Raw genomic sequence first — 17,894 nt, forward strand, 5'->3', positions numbered from 1 at the left:
TTTCTGATGACCTTGGTGTGCTCTGTATTGAGCAAGTGCTCATTGTGGAGTGTGGAGGCAGAAGAGCAAGAAGAGAGTAGTGGCTGTTAAGATGGATCACGATGCTCTAAAATCAATTGATGAATGAGACTAATTGGTCATGCTGGTGTTTCAGCACTTGTCATGGCAGTAAATAAAAAGCATAGAGCCTGACAAACCTCTTGTTATGGCACTCAGTTCATAGCTCCTGAATCTAGTCCAAGCCGAATTGATCAATACTGTGAATATCACTGTAAAATATAACCTAACCTTTCGATTTCTCTTTATTTGAGTGAAAACCATTAGAAATCTCTGTCACATTTTAATATCATTGTGGTTTCAGTTGTGCGAGGCGGAAACCTGCTCATTTAAAAATAAAATTGGACAGATTTTATTGTTGCTAACACTGGTTGTGCTCTCCCACGAGCTCAGTCCTCCCTCAGGCAGAAGTGAACAGACGTCAGGGAAACATGCTGATGGCTGAAATTCATATTTGTATAGCAGTCAAATAGATTCTGCTGCAGATGCAGTGAATCATCAGGGTCAAAGTCACCGCATTTTGTATCTCTACGATACCCTCAGTGAGCATGAAGATGAAATCCTGAAAGCAAAAAAAAAACTATTTTTGTAAGCTTGATGTGGAATATCACACGCAGGATTATCTGTGAGAAACCTGAAAGTGCTCACATATGAAGTCCTTTGTGTAGCAACTGGGTGGCAGGCAGCAGAGTGAGAAGGCTTTGAATTCCTTCGGCACTTATTTCTTCATCCTCTTGGGGACCTGCCGGGGACGTGGCGTGGATCATTTCCAATGGCCACAAGCTTTGAAGATCGACAGAGGAGCTGAGAGGAATTGCAGTTTGCATGCTTGTGCTAGCCATTACAGTGAAATGACAGTAGTGGATGGTGCTCTCCTTCCTGATATATATCACAGTCAAGAAAGGATGTCAAGATCCTCATTAGAGCATCTACAAAAATAGCTTAGCATTAAATACTCGGCGGTCTTCACCAAAGACATGCTGAAAGTTTCAGACTGTTTATAGTGTCTCAGGTTCAAACATATACCAGTAGTTCCACACTCTGTGGCATGGATGTGAATACCACACAGAAGGGCTGTCCCTTCGTGTGTTATGTTTTACAGTAACTGATTTTTTTTTTTCCATTTGCTTGGAGGAAGAGTTGATTTTAGAAAGAGGATAATCTTTAAAACTGTGTTACGGTTGCACAGGCCGAAGGAGTGGGTCATCCTCGCTGTGTGCACACTTCAGCCAGATTTTCAGCTTATACCAGGATTATTCACAACGGCAGGCTTCTTCTGTGAGACGTATCCAGATAATGACTGCCTAGACAGGTGGTGAAGAAATACTGGGAGGCAGACATCAGACAAAGCCGGGAAACCCCCAAATACTTATCTGTAACTCAAGTGTGGGGATTTTGCTGAAAGATATTCAATGTGGATATGATTTATCAAGCTCAAGTAAACTAAAGAAGAAGACCAGTGACCTTGATATAAAAAACATCTAGACAACATAGTCCACCAGATTAAAGTCTATTTCCTGTGTCTCTGTTCTGATGATCACTATGTTTTAAAAAAAAAAACCTTTCAGACTGCTCACAGTCAGTTTGCAATGAGTGAATATAATCTAAAAGCCAATTATCTTTTTGAACTCAGAGACCTGCTGTTCAGGCTTTTCTCTCAAACAGACACAGGCACCCTGCTGAGGACATGTTTAATCCAACCGAGGCTAATATGTGGCCTCTGTTTGTATCTTTCTGAGTCACACTGCAAGGTTATGTGCTTGCATATTGTTGATCTCCTTACATCCTGGCAGATCGAGTGTGGTTTTTACTGGGGACAAGTATGTTCGGTGGGTAATTATTGTATACTTTTTATATCCTCATGGGGTGCATAGTACATAATTATTGTGTTGCAGCTAAATAGCAGTTGCTCTTTCAGTGTCATGCAAACATTTTTTGGGTTTCTGGAACATGAACTACTACTTTTATTTTGTTTTTTTTTTTAATTTTATTTATTTATCTTTTTGCATGTTTTTGCATGCTTGCAAAAATTGTGGAAATAAACAAGTTCAAATATGAGTACCAGCCAGCTCAAAAGCAAGATTTGCCTTTCCATCTCTTTGCCTGTTAAACGGTGTACTCACCTCGTACTTAATCCATGCGTGTCAAGTTCTTTAGTTTTCTGAATAAGTTTTATCTAGCACAGTCCATATTTTCTTAGCAGTTAATAATTGTTAAATCGTTTTTTGTTGGCTACATAGAATGCTACTCACTCAGTGCAGAAAACACACTCTCCTCTTCTGAGACTTTGTCCCCAAACTGGAACTATCACAACATTTATTGTTCTGTCGGGATCTGAGGCTCCTTGTTTGTTCTCCGCACCGTCAGACTGCCTCGCAGATGTCTGATTGCTAACGTTTAGTCAGATGGCATGATGTTGTAGATGTTTGAGAGAGAAGGATGAGAGGCAAATAGACTGTAAATTGGGTAAAATGGAAACTGATGAGGAGCAGAAGATAAGGCAGAAAAGGTGACTATAAAAGACACATTTTCTGTGGTCTACAGCTGACCTTGAGACTTTGCCTGTCGGTGGGATTAGCACATCACTGCTGTAATTGTTCACCTCGAGTAGCAGACCCCCTTGTTCGTTCTTCAACTTGATCCCTGCTTCACAAAAAGGCTCTTGTTTGCATTAAACTGCTGGGCTCTGTGTTTTATACCTGCTGCCCCAACAGAAGTCCAATCTGGCAACAGGAGAGGCTTTAAACAGAGAAAAAAAAAATGTAGTTTACTAACTCCGCTCTTAGGAACTAGTCTTTAGCTAATGTTCCTGACCTTAAACAAAAGCTGCATTAATACTCCTAAATGAGTTCTCACATAAAAGTTATTTATACTCTGAAGAAGGAAACTGAGTAATGTGGGGGTAAAAATAACAAGCTGTAATTTGTTTGTTGTTGGTATAATTTAATGACAGCAAAACACTCTTTTATTAGCTTTATTGGGGCAATAAAGTAGATATTCATTCCATGTACCAGCCCTGTGGTGCTTTCTCAGCACTGCGAGCATAACTCCAAGCAGTGTTAGTCAATCTGTAAAAACACATCCATCCACTTCCAGACTGTACCGTGAAGAATTAGACAAGCTTTTGCTTTAAAGAGGATGTCAGAAGATTTTGATAAGCCCTATCCCAACAATACTGCGGCACAGCAGCAGGAGCCCCAGTGTGATAAAGAATCTGAAGGAGTGGAGCCCCCTCCGGGTCTGTCAACTTGTGCAGTCAGTGTCAGCACTGGCTTCAGATCTCCTTTCAGCATGCTGCTCCCTAATTGGGCTGTCACACTTGCTAGAGAAATTTGTCAGGTTGCTGTAAAATGAACTACTTGGGCAAATCAAAAATGTGCATCATTTTGTTCCCCCCCTAACCTCCCATCTACCCCTGCAATAACAGGATACTCAGGTTTTTAAATGGATAAACTACTTTCACTCATTTCCTGTTAGCAGTATGCCATTAAATGGTAAGTCCTAGCATGTCCTCATGATAGTTTTGTGCTCGGTAATTGCATCTACTGGGATTTCATCTGAAAGATGTGCAACAGTAACCAAGCCGCGCCTATTTATACATGGCACGCCTAAAGTAGGGGCTTATTATTCTTACACTCAGCCTTACATGTTGTTCCATTAATTTCCAGCAGCAAGCAGGATAAGCGCCTAAGTCTATCCCCTTATCAGCTACTTTTCTGAATCTGGCAGTGAGCAGAGCGCACACACATGAACTCCTCCTCAGTGCTCATGTTCTCCATCTGTCAGTAATACTGCTCAGGTTGGATGTGACGTTGGAAGCTATCACATGCAGGAACTGCACCACGCCTGGTCAAGCACGAGCCCATCGCCACGCCATGTCAACCCTCATCACCTCCGCTCTCTCGGTGATGGTACAGATGTTCCCCAGGTTGCTTGTGGGGGTTGGGGGGGTGGGGGTGTGGGATGACTTGAGTTTTCGCTCGGTGCTTCACGGACTCCCTGTTCAGCCCCTCTCCTCAGTCAACTGGCAACATAAACATGATCTGGCTGCACTCTTAGATTAGGCTCAAAACACATTATTTTCAGTGTAAAGCTCTTGACTCTAGTGGTTCCCAGCCTCTTGAAGAAATTACTTTATGCAGTTATTTTGTTAAGAAAACACTTGCCCCTGTGAATCCATATAAAACATCCTGGAATTGTTCAAGAAGCTCTCCTTCGTACTGTGGCACTAAAGTGATTTATCCATAACTTTCAGCTGTTTATTTAGACTTCTCTGCTTGCATGCTAAGTAGTTTACACACACACTCAGTCTGCAGCTTGTGGGAATTCTTTGCTGTCATGTCTCTGCACACTTAGTGCTTAAATATGACAAAGATCAGACTCAAACCAGTTTCTACCATCAATTCTATATTTATTTTGATCCAAACACAGTATGAATGAGTTATTATGTCTATTCTTTTAGAGATATCATCTCCACAACATTCCCACATGTGCTGCAGTAAATGTAGACATTAGGAGAAGTAATCCATGCTCAGCACTCTCCTGGAATAACTACAGGGCCTCTTAGGGCTAATCTCTCTCTGTTTGTTCCAGATCTTGAAGAATTCATAATCCAAAATGCTCAATGATAAATGTTCTGGTCTGTGTTTTTTTTTTTTTTTTTTTTTTTTTCTTTGCTGTGTCCACAGACCTCAGTGTGGAGGGTTTTCTTTTAAGGGACTTTTCTACCTAATGTGGTGATTGAAGACATGAGCACATTAAACCAAGCCTGTTTGCACCACAAGAAGAAAAGGGAAGTGAGAAAAATGTGTTTTGGGAACCAAGGTGACCTGAGCTTTTAAATAAATGCAACCATATGTTTGAAGTGCGAGGGTTTCCTCACGAAAATTACGGAGCAGCTCACTGTCGTCACGCAGTTACTAGATTTCTGTTTTTGTATCTCACATAATGTTGTATACACACGCACAGTCCTCTTTTTTCTTCCTTTGCTTTAGAGATGTTGTTCCATGTTGCATCAGAGCAACAGTGAAGCACTACTCTATGTGCACATCATATTTTATTCATACAGGCTGCAGCACAGAGGCACACTTCTTCCTGCGAGCCCAAAGCAAGCTGCTGTCATAAATCCCCAGATACTGTACCCAATTCTACGTCTACCATAGAAGAACAAGAATCTCTAAGATAAACTGGTCAGAGTGAAATTCTTGAGGCAATGAGAGAAGATGGGTCTGACAAGCACCTGCCAACCATATTAACCTAAAATTAACCTGCTTTTGTTTCAACCCTCACAGCAGAAAGGGCTGTATACATAGGAGAAACAAGCCTCTGTCTTTTTACCAGCCTCAAACAATACTTATATAACACTGAAATAGGATACCACTGTCCTGAAATGCTCTGTCACTTTCAATATTACACTGAACATCTTGTCATCATAACAATCCAGCCCTTCCCCAGTACTTCAGCATTTCTCAAGGTTTCAGCAATATCAGAGCAGCGTCCTTTCATTTGATCCTATAGTATCCTATATTTTCATGCATAAGTTATTTACTTTGACTCTATTTATTCAAAATACAGTAATACATTTTTAAATTCATTACAGACTTTCATTTTTTTTAAAAGAATGTGCTGACAAAAACTCCTTATGTCCCTTTGTTATTTTTCTTTGAGGGATATGCTAGCATTCATACTTGAACTTTCAGCTGTCCTTATTTTCGTTTTCATTGCATTAGCTCCTATTTCTTTTCTGTAGAAACCTGCAGACCTGGTTTTGGTTCAGCTTGGTTTGTTGTAATTTCATTAGTTTGGTTTGAACTTTGTGTTTTGTATTTATTATTTTCTTTTTGGTTTATGCAATACGCCCCATTATTTCATTATTTTCCTTCTTTGGATTATGGAATAAGATGTGAAAACTGACAAAGTGAGACAAAAGATCAGCAACACAATATATTGTATTGCTTCATCTTACCAAATATCAATGTTGGCAAGCATGCAAAACAAATTCCAGCATTTTTTTTTTCCTTTTTGGCTTCTTAGAGTTATTTTCCCCTCCTTAGATATGGTGCGGTGTCATGGATAACTGTCTTGCAGAATCGCTGTATTGTAATTACTGTGGGTAGATTATTGTGAAAGTGTTGTTTCACGAGTCACACTGAGATTCCCACAACAAGTAAAGGTTTATCAACAGAAATATATTAAAATAAAACTTCACCCAGTAACTCAAAGTCGTCACTTTAAAATGTAAATGATTTACAGTACCAGTCAAAAGTTTGGTCACACTCACCCATTCGTATTCTGTTTAACGTTCTGCTAAATTATATGGCTAAAAGGAAACAGGTTCCAAAAAGAAACTAATAGTAAATGAAGTGACCGCACTATGCAAATAGATTAACAAAAAAGCATGCCTGCAGAGAAATTACAGATGCACAGGTAAAGACTAAAGAAGACATAACCCCCCCCCCCAAAAAAAAGTGGTTATTATTAGTTAAAACATGCTCAGTTGTGGAAATATTGAACTGATGGGACCGAAAGCGAGGACATCAAAACATCAGCAACTTATCAACAACACCATCACTTGAATAAAAATAGGACATAAGAACAGCAAGGCCTCTAACAATCTTCATATCTAATTGGAAAGGATATGTTGACAGTAGGCCTCTGGTGCTGCTCGACCTTTTGCACGCAGATTTGCGCAATGCTGATGAGGCCCATGGTTCACTACACATTTTGCAAGGCGTGCTTACAGACCATCCCATTATATGTACACTCTTCATGTTCCTCAGATGAATGCATCCAGACCACTGCACCCAGCTCGCTGCCCTGCATAATTGTTCACACTGAACAGCTCATCAAAAACTGCTAAACAGCTTGTGTACAACAACGCTCCATGACAGGCGAGCAGACTGTTGTCATGCTATCCTTTCATTATCTTTTTCTAAAGTAAAATAAAGTCAGACTGTATGAGCCCGCTATGATGTTCAGTGCAGATAAGATGCTGTTTTGACACTGCACCAGTATGGGTGTCAGTTACTTGAGATTCTGCTGTGAGTTGTTTGTGTAGGTGGTAAATGCAATATAGGCCGGTACATACTAGCAGGAAGAGGATATTTCTCCAGTGAAGTGAGAAAATAATTTGCAGTCATGACTCAAAACATATGCTTTGGCTGCATAAAACTCTGCACTGCTGGGACTTCAGTCTGTGCAAACACTGCAAATTGAAGACATTTGTGGTTTATTTCCCCATATATAACTGCTCAACTGTCACTGCAGTCTAGTTATTTAATGTTGTAGAATTAGAAAACAAACCATTTCATCCAGTTTCTGAGGAAACTATCTAGTGGACTCAAGCTCGGTACTTAAGAAGGATTTTGAGGTACATGTAATTACCCTGAATACTTACATTTACGTGCTTCTATTCTGCTATATTTCCCAGAAAATATTGTACTTTTTACTGTACTACACTAACTGCCACCTATTTAGGTTATAGACAAAGTATATTAACAACAAATACAATATAACATATTTCTGTAGATTGAACTACACTACAGATTACTTTCCACATTAATCAGATGAAAGGAGTAAATACAACAATGCAGTCATATCATATCTGTCATATATATAATTTTACTTTAGTAGAATTGTAGTGCACTTTGCGCTACTTCTGTCCTTTTCCCACACTGAGCTGAACGAAGGCTTTTGCAGCCGCATTTTACATGTATTAAACTGTTAGGTAACAATGATAATTCTGTACTTTTCGCTCACTCTGAAGACCATGTGAAGTTTATTTTTAATCCAGGCACTTAAAGTGCCAGTATAAAGTGGAAAAATACCACATACCAATACCAGTCTTTTAGAGAATACTGTTGTTTGCTGAGCTTCATGCTGAGGCAGCAGCTTGCAGTTTGAGGATTTTGTATCTGCTGAAGTAATCCCAGCATGTGGCGCCGTGGACAGGGTCACCTTTTGTAGTCCATACAACTTCCTGAGTAACCTCTTTAATCCTCTTGGGAGTGTTCTAGGCATATCTACTGTAGCTCTCAAAGGTCAAAATCCAAATTTTAAAAACACAATTCTAATCAGTAAATTTGAAAAAAAAAATTCTTTAGGTGATGACAGTTTCAGCTGCATAGGATTTATATTTGAGACACTGGTTTCTCACAGGAACCAGAAAGGACTTTAGAATAAAGAAGTGAGATTTTGCCAGTGCCTATCGCTTCAAATAAAACCTGGTGCAAACAGGTGTCTTCAGAGCTGTGTGAGCACACGTTAATGGTCGCTGCTTTTATGACGAGTAATTCCTGTCTGGTCTGTTTTTCATTGTATTTCCGTAACAATAACAACAATGTTCCTTTCATTTTTCTCTTGCTGTGGGAGGTGAGAGTGAAGAGCTGCAGAACAACAGTGCTGGAGGATCCAGCTCTTTGCTTAAAGACACTTCAGCAGAGTGGCTGCTCATTGACATGGGAGCTTGAATGTGTGTCATACAGTGGAGGGTCTGTCTCCCCTCCTGCTGCACCACCAAGCACTCGACTGTTTTTCTGTTCTTACCCTGCCTGGCGTTCCAGAAGGAGCCGTGTGATACACAAGGACAGTTGTGTCAACATCTTCCTCTGGGAGTAATTTAACCCTGAGTCTCTGTGAGTAGGAGAGGATGCAGTTTGGATCATTACAAAATGATGCTTCCTTTAGGTGTTTTTAGCAGTAAAAGCTGTTAAACTTCTGATATGGATTAGTGGTTTTGCTGCTAGCCAAAAAATAGAGTTCAAGATATTTGTGCTTTAGGATGTTAAGGGATAATTCTGCTTTTTAAAACAAACAAATAAAAAAGCGCCCGTATATGCTGTGTGAGAGTAATTCAAAAAAGGATCCCACTCTCATCTCTGCCGGTTGAATCTCTTACTCGTTTTTGTGGCCACTCATGGGCAACAATATGTGAAAACATCTCCTGGCCAACCCAAGTTGGCATGGAAAACACGATGGCGAGCATCTGCTTACACACACAGTTGATATTCGACGGTTATACACCAGCTTTCGTTGGCAGTTGTTTTCTTCGGTCCATTTGGTGAATGCAAATGCAGTATTCACTCTTCCTCTAGCTCCGTTTTTGGTATTCCCTTTGTTCGCTCTAGCTAATTGCTGCCAAACACGTGTGACTCTCATCTCTTCTGAAATCCTGCATTTTATACATCCTCCACCCATTCTGATCTCCTCCCAGTGACTTATTATAAGTAGAGGTCAAATAAGTCCCCTTTGGTATTACCACAGCATTCCTATGCAGTTCATCAACTTTCTTGACAAAGAGGATGGATAATGTGCATCTTGTAAATTAATGTTATGCTAATTGTTGTTCATTGTGGGTGTCTAAGTTCTGGGTAGTAACAAAGGCCTCTAGACTAATGATGCTAGTGTTGTTCATTGTGGCACCTTTTAGAGAGGCAGAGAATATAATTTTGCTGATATTACCCTCATTTCCCCTCAAAACATAATTTGCAAAAAATAAATAAATTAAAGCTACAAGCAGCAACGATAAGGCCCTTGCACTTTTATGCTTATTGAGGTGTGCTCATCGAGGGGTGCTGCTGCAGGGGCGTGCTGCAGTTGACGCATTTCCTGCTTTCACATGGAAGTCATAAATCTTGATTATGCTCTATTACAGACACGGAGATGAACAGTATATTCGAGTCGTTATGTCCTAGATTCTAACTGGCTGTTACACAAAGGAGTTACTTATCGCTTCCTGTGGCCACTAGGCCGTATTACGGAGCACCCAGTAATTATGTGTCCTGTTGCTTTATGTCATGTGTAGAACCAACAGTGAAAATATAATGTGTAACCAGTTTCATACATGAAGGCCAAAGTACGTGTTGGGGGTACTCTGCACCTACTTTCTTTAAGTTCCATAAAATGCATAATCATCATTTCTGATGGGTTGCAAAATTCATGATTTTTCAGGCATGTTTAGGCCCTCAAAAAGGCGATTCATTTGCATAAATAATAATAAATGGAGCAGATCCAATATATGGAGCAGAGCCTTCACCCTAATAATATATTTTCCACAAAACAATGATGGTAACAGTGACCACTAAATGAAGAGTACTCAGATTCACATAAATAAGAATATTTTTGATGAGTGATACCAAATACAAGCACTTGCCTTGTTCTCTCTTACTAACTAGAACTATATTTCTTGTAGTTAACAAGTAAAAGTCTTGTGCTTTTTGATTAACTATTGAAACTTTCCACCTTTCCAGACAGCATTCATCATCCCTCCTCCAGCACACCTCTTCTTCCTCCTCACCAACTAAACATTTACTGAAAGCCTGCGCAATCCCCTCCTTAAGTGTATTCAAGCAGAGAGGACTGAGATTCACGGCAGAGCTGAGCTTTGAGAATTCACTTTTAATTAAAGCAGAGATCCTGTGTGCTTAGTGAAGGTGTGAGAAGAGAAGTGGGGCAAAAAGCTCTTTTCCTCTTTGAGAAAAAAAAAAGCTGCAGATACCCTGTAAGGCCCTGAATGAGGAGCTTTGTTAAGGTTGGATAGTGGAAGACATCATTTGATCTCCCATTGACAGCGCCTCCCCGCTGCAGAATAATTACTTCTTTTATGAAGCCATTAGAGAGAAGCAATTCAAGTGATTGTTTCTCAAATGCCCATCTATGTGGCCAACTGGGATCTGGGCGCTACAGCTATCGAGGGTGTATGAGAAAGTCACACAGCAGGCATCTGGGATATTTATCTCTGCTAGGAGCTTCGTGACACATTATTAATACCAGAACTGTCATTCTGTCTGCATCAAAAACAGTTCCAGCAGTTCTCTCCTGAAATAGTCAAAGAACTTGCTTTTTCATTTCATTATTTTCACCATTCTTTCAAATTTACAGAAAAATCCTTGCTAATCCAGATGACTTGTCCAGTTTTTGTCTTTTTGCTCATTCCTAATTGAACTCTGCTGCTTTGTGTCCACAGTCACAATAGAGCGATTATTCTTTCACTGCCACTTTGCTTTGTGGCTGTGTAAGTTGCTTATCACTCTGCACTGGCGCAAATGTTCATGATCATCAGTGACTCCATTAAAACGCCGCAGCTTAATGCTAGTGTGCGTTAGACAAAAGAGAGGATTACATTATTTTTAGACCCTTTAATTTACCTCTTCTTTTTCTGAGTAAAAGTTGCCACTGAGCTTAATGGACTGTTGAGTTTTATCAGGATTACAATGAGCCTTTTTCCCTGCCATCCTGGGCTTAATTTTTAAGCTTCGTGGGGTGTTCTTAAAATGTTTTCCTGTCATTGGTCAGTTCACCTCTCTCCAGTACCAAATGTAATGCTGTTTATAATTACCTCAGGCCTTTTGGGGGAGGTTAACTAGCCTGGCCAAGTACAGCAATCTTTTCATGACAACAAGAAGGTATAGAGTGGAAAAAAAAACATCACATACATGTTGAAATGTCACGCACAGGCTCATTTCCTGAATTGAAGAATTAACTTCTCAGTATTGTTTTACGGAAGATGAACAATTGCTGTCGTGTCTCTCTCTCTGTATACTAATGATGATACATCTGTGATAACTAATAATTAAGCAATTAGATGATTCATAGCGATGTACTGGTCGACACTGATTTCTCCAGGCCAGGATGTGAGCTGACAAAGGTCAGTATTTTACAGTTATTATCACTAATGAAAAAAAAAACTGTTTGTGTGTGCGCTGTGTTTAGTAGCAGGCTTATTGTTTCCTTTCTTTTCTTTACAAACTGTTAGCACTGACAATAGTGTTGGAAATTCGAGCTGCTTATGTGCTTGCTGTTGTGGATTTGAGCTGCGGGGATGTTATATTATGTACATTTAGGTTGGTAACGCTCCCCCAAATCCACAGTTTGGTTGGATTATGAATGGAAAAAATCTGGTCTGGAGCAGGTTCTGTTCAGAGTTTTGGTTTAAAATCTGCAGGAAGCCCCACATTTTCACTGATTCTTTTATTCACAGCATGTTTTAAGTAGATTCTATGCTGGGCAAATACATTTTATATGTAAAGGCTGTTAAGCCGTGCCTTACTAACATCAAAAATGAAGTCCGGTTTGCGCTGCTGTAATAGTACTGCATCAGATTCTCACAGGAATGTGCATGTTTTTATACTTTTGTTCAAATCTGCTGCCAAGTCTCTTTCACACTGCTGGAATTGGAGTTATTACAACACAGAACACACACGAAGAAGACGCGTTCAATCAATAAGATAATTTCACTTTGATCTGCTGACAAACTTAAAGGATTTACTGCAATTTACTGTTATATTTTTATGCTCTTTGTAGATTTTTTTTTATCATCATTTAGTAGGTACCACTCATTTGAGTGAAGATGAGTCATAGGAGGTGTGAAACACCCCTTCTTAAGTGAGTGCACTGAAAAAGTCGACAACTGCAGTTGTCTTCAGTTGAGTTTTTAGGTTTTGTCAAGTGAGCTAACACAAAGAGAGCCTGGCTGCCTTCATCGTATACCCCGCTGAATAAGCAGCATGAACACAATAGCAATTAGCGTGGACTCAAACATACATGCATGTATGCTTTATTTTACATAAAGCTGCCATCTTTCTATATTTACATTCATGCTGCTTACATCAACCCAAAATATTCTCTTAATAAAACAATGGCTTTTGTGGTAAACGTGGTATCCTCTTAACACTGGGCTAACATACCAGTAGGTGCAGCAATGTTGATCACTCTCTGCTTAATCTTACAGTCTGTGTTTACATTCATGCCACTGATCTGCTGCACTTCATGGAACTTCTGCAGCTCCATTCAGAACTTTTACCACTGTTTAAATAACACCTTACAGCCTTTCAGTCAGGAATTTGGTGGTCAAGCCTAAAATGAAGCTAAACAGGCAATTCTGGAAACAGAATAGAGGCCAGCAGTGCAGCTCATCTCAAGTCCTTTTAAAACCTTTTCAAAAACTTTTATCATCACATGTACTTGAATATGTCATAGTTTAATCGGATGTTTCACATTTTTAAGATATCCCAACAGAGGTTCTACACAGACTTCCTAATAATAAGCAGCTGTTAGTGGAAGCTTATATTTAGAAGCTCTATTGCAGGATGTGACACTTTAAGGTGTCAGGGGTCTGGAGGCATCTTGTTGGCTTGGGAGAAAGTGTAACAATGAACCATTTGCAACAAAATGTTTGTGCTGCGATTTAAGCGCGCTTTGCTTCATGCGATTTGTCACCATGCAGTGATTCCAGCATCTTTTGCTGATGAGTTTTCTTATGAGTGGCCACCACTAATTAAGTGTATTGGGCATTGAGCCAATCACTAATGTGAGCACACAGTGAGATAAATACAGTTTTAATTAAAATGGCTTACAACAAGATGGGAAGCCAAAACTGTAGCACATACCACAGCAGCTTTTGCCAAACACTAAAGGAAGAAAACTGCTTTGGCACTGTAATCCTGCTGTTACTGGACACAGTCATGTTCACACTCCAGTTTTCAGGGGTCATGCGCTTCTAAGAGTTGCCATCTGTGCTGAGCGAGCCACTTGAATCTTTTCTGCAGAGCAGAAAAATGCTGGCAGTGGTCTATTTGAGGATTCTCAGTTTTACATGCGATCAATCAAGTTTTCATAGAAATCCACCTAAACGGACACTGAAGTAAACATAAAGAATCATTCAGAGAAGATGTCAAGAACTTGCTTGGTTTGACCTTTCCCCCCCTGACCTGCAGTAAGGCAACTTTGCAACTGGATGAATGGAAGAATCTGTGTAAAAACAAACATGCTTAGTAATGTCACCGGAGGAAGAATGCGATCTTTAGTTTGATGTGGTTTGACAATCATAGCTAATGCGTACTGGCAGGCCAGACACACCAGGAGAGCGGAAAGACAGGCCCCAGGGTGAGGGGAGGGTCAGGGCTGCTGCCGCTATCATTGTTAACCCCTCTGCTGCTACAGGAACGAAGACGTCCCACAGAACAGCTCTTTTACAGGATGGGACTTGAAGTTGTACAAACAGGGAGTTAGAGGACAATAAGAGAAACCTCAAATGGTTTCCTCTTGTACCAATACTGGCACCGGAGCTCCTGATAACCTCTTCCTCCTGCCACTGTTGATAGTGCTCGTTTCCATCACAACAGTGTGTGTTTCTTTCCCCGTGCAAACCCATTGTTAATGACTGTCGGCGTTCTGTTTTTTTCACTGCTGACCAAACGCAACCTCGCTGACATTCCAACAAACAGTTGTTTTCCTGTATCCCCCCCCCCCCCCCCCCCCCCCTCACACACACACACAGAAGAAACCACTATTTAAAAGCTGTGGGAGGATATCATAGCTGATTTAATTCTGCTGGTGTGATTTACTCTGGGGATTCAGAGTTCCACCAGTTCAGCAGACTCACCCACGTCCCAGTGAAAAGAATGCTGCTTTTTTGGCAATCTAGAGAGGAGGAATGGAAATTGATTACATCTGCAGAATCAAGTAATATAACTGGATATTTTATCTGCTTCTGTCACGACTAAATATACGACTACTAAAAATTCAGCCTTTTCAAGTTCAAATCTCGGTGGTCTTTCTTGAGGACATAAAATAACTTTTTACATCTTGCATAAAAACTTGCCTCCTCTTTTGCTTGTCATATCATAGGGAGTATCTGAGTGTATGTGTATCAGTTTATCTGTGTCTTTTTTGTTTCCTTACTATAAATCAGAGCAGCATTGCATAACCGCTCTGATACTGCTGGTATCATCTCACTTGTAGCATACTGTATGATTCTTTATCCGCATAAAATATTTTAGCAAACTGGAGAGGCGCTTGCTCAGCTTATGGACAATTCAGCACGTGGGTGGTGTTTTTTTTAATATAGCGATACATTTATTCAGTACATTTTACAGCAGCAAACTGGAGAATATGGAGAATATTTTCATGTTTCAGTAGAAACATGAAAGTTGATGCTGAGCTGAGAGGGTGAAAAGACTCAAACCAAACACAAGATGTGTGCATGAGCATTTAACCATCTGTAAACAAAAGCAGAAGAAATCACAAACATTTTATATCATTTATTATCTTAGATGCAAAGCGAACCTGATCATTTTTTTTCTTTTTAAGTAATCAGATGTATGTCGTTGCATTTTGCCTATTTGTTGTTCACGTTGCTTGCTTTTTGTGCGAGGCACGCGTGACCAATCTGAGACCGATTTCTCTCCATCGCTCGTTGTTTGAAGCCACCAGTTGTCCGTGCTAGCTGACCCCTGGTCTGTTTCTGAACTTAATCGCTGCTGTAGAGCTGAATTGCTCATCCCTCTCTTTGGTCAACGAGTCCCAGGACACATATGAAGAATATTTATGGATTGACTTGTGGAGCTATTTGCCTGCAGCAAAAGCAGAGCCGGGCATCCGCCTGCTTGCTGAAGATTAACTTTGACGTTTCGGTCCCGAAATCTATTCTGATTAAATATTTGCTGGCTCATTTAATATGAATGTGAATTAATGGTCAGTCAGTGAGTTCATGTCTACTCAACTTGAGTAATATCTGTGATTTGGCCAAAAAAAAAAAAAGAAAGGAAAAAGACCTCCATGGCACCTCCTATCTCTTGTCTGTTGCAGTTCCTCTTTCTCTGTGTCTGCTTCATTTAGTTCTGTTCACTTTTTGTGAAAGGGAGCTGCAAATGTATGGTGGAATGATACTGGGAGGGGTAGCCAGTGTTATTTGGTCACTCAAGTATCTCAGCAAATATTTGCTTTGCTAATTTTGCATAATTGAATATATTACCATGAAAATTTATTCCCTTAAGCATAGATCTTTACCATTTTGATAGTCTTAATTATATTATTCACATCAGCTTCTGCTGAACTCCCTGTTTTGTGATGGTAAATTATAGTATCCTGGCACAGTGTAGCTGCCTTTTTTTTTAAAGATGGGACTCGTGCAGCTGCAACAACCGCACTTTTGTTGCTGTTACTGGAACCTGCAAATTAAGCACAAGTAGAATTCAGTTTCATTTTGGTAACGGGGGGGCAGCGGGTATTAATTATTAACACCAGTAATTATCCTTTGTATGTGTGGCCCTGTCACATTTGTGAGAAGCAAAGCGATTTGGTGTCACATGTGTTGTTGTTTTTTTCCCTCCATCTGTACGCGCTCATAAATTCATTTACTATATGATTTAGAACAGGACGTTGATTTTTTTTTTTAAAGCTGTAACAGTCATAACGGCCCCACTCAAAATAGTCTGTCTTCTCCTGTGACCTTCAAGCATCTTCTTCTCAGTAAGGACCAGAACACATTATTAAGCCTCTGTTTTTGTCCTCAGTGATGTAGGAGTAGGAAGGATGATGTAATATGCAGTTAGATTTTCAACCGCATAACCCTGGCTTCAGTGTGATTCAGTTTCTTCTGGGCAAGCACTTTTCATTTTGAACCACCAGCTTGTTTAGTAGTCGCTGTGTCATCCTGGAATATCTTTTCTCCATCCACCGGGAGCAAAACACTGACGCAGGACTGAAAAAATTGAGGCTAAAATGTGGCGTTGGAGTGCTGGAGTCATTTTTGAATAGTGTTTATACAGCTGTTGGAGGAATTTTCATACTGTGTAACTCAATTAACGTGGAAAAGAGGCTGTTTGCGGGTATGAAAGAATCACTGACATTTCAGACACGTTTAAAGGAAGAGTTTATTATTAGCCTATTAGTTTTCTTATGGGGTGACAAAAAAAAACACACACACACAGGACCAAGCGTTTTTGTTTGTGTAGAGATCAAACAAAAGAGATGCAGCATGTTAATGAATTTACAGACAAAGGAAATAAATGCATTTCAATAAATGTCAAACAGTTATTTAAACCTGTTGCAGATTTATTTGTTCATGCTCTGAAGTCTCGGAAAGTAGGCACCGTCAGAGATTTACTTCTAAGCTGTTATTTTTCGACTTATTTTGATATTTTATGAAGCTCGTTTTTTTTTTTTTGGTTTTTTATGTCCTCGTGAAAATGATGCGAACCTGCAAAACCTGGAAGCCAAACTTCGGAACATTTTGTGTTTTTGTTTTTTTGTTTTATCTCAGTAAGTAATGGAAAACCATCCTTACATCCTTTTAGAAGTCATTAAAGTGAGGGAAAGTTTTGAGACGTCAAGCAGGATGAGGACTGTCTTTGTGTCAGGCTGAAGCACTTGAGCCGAAAGTAATCTTTTTCTCCTTGAGGGTTGCAGACTCTTCTTAGACTTCCGGGGGGGGGTCTGCGGTGCCATTGAGGTTTCAGGTGACAAGTATTCTGCAGATTTGTCCTGAGGCAGGCAGATAGACAGAAAAGGCGCAGGGGTGAGCGTCCCCTCAAATGTTCTGGAAAATTCCCTGACCTTGAGGAGTGTTGCGTTACACCGTCCAACTGTAGACTCTGGGGCTCGTCCCAGAACAGAGACTCCTTTGAGAGAACCTGCAGAGAGTTTGGAAAGTTGGGATTCAGCCATCACAAAACAAAAAAGAAAAATGCAACAATCAGTAAATCTTAAAGAATCATGGAAGCATATGCTTTATGGATGAGCATCCTTAATCTTCCAGATTTTTAACCTCTGCATTCTTAAAAAGATCTTTGCTTGATCTTTTTCTGTCATCTACATAAATTTCTTTAATTTCCACAAACTCCCACAGGCAGTAGATCTCAAATACTTCAGTGAAAGTGCTGCAGGGTAGAGCTTTGTTTTCTTCTGTCTTTCTTCTCTACTTCACTTAATTTACTAAAGATAATACAGAACTCAGAGCCTCAGAGAGTTAATTTTTCATGACTGTTTGGCGCAACAGTTAAAAACAGAGTCGTTTCCAAGATACGTAATTGCTTTGAATGCTGTTATTTAATTGTCTT

The 17,894-nt window shown here is 40.0% G+C and overlaps 1 protein-coding gene across 1 annotated transcript in view; it reads left to right on the forward strand.

The window, feature by feature from the left end:
* The window catches only part of wscd2 (WSC domain containing 2), a 40,304-nt gene that overhangs the window by 1,360 nt on the left and 21,050 nt on the right, over positions 1-17,894 (forward strand). The gene's annotated exons all lie outside the window — the stretch shown is intronic.

This window comes from Archocentrus centrarchus, chromosome 9, assembly GCF_007364275.1.
Source record: "Archocentrus centrarchus isolate MPI-CPG fArcCen1 chromosome 9, fArcCen1, whole genome shotgun sequence".
NCBI classification, from domain to species: Eukaryota; Metazoa; Chordata; class Actinopteri; order Cichliformes; family Cichlidae; genus Archocentrus; species Archocentrus centrarchus.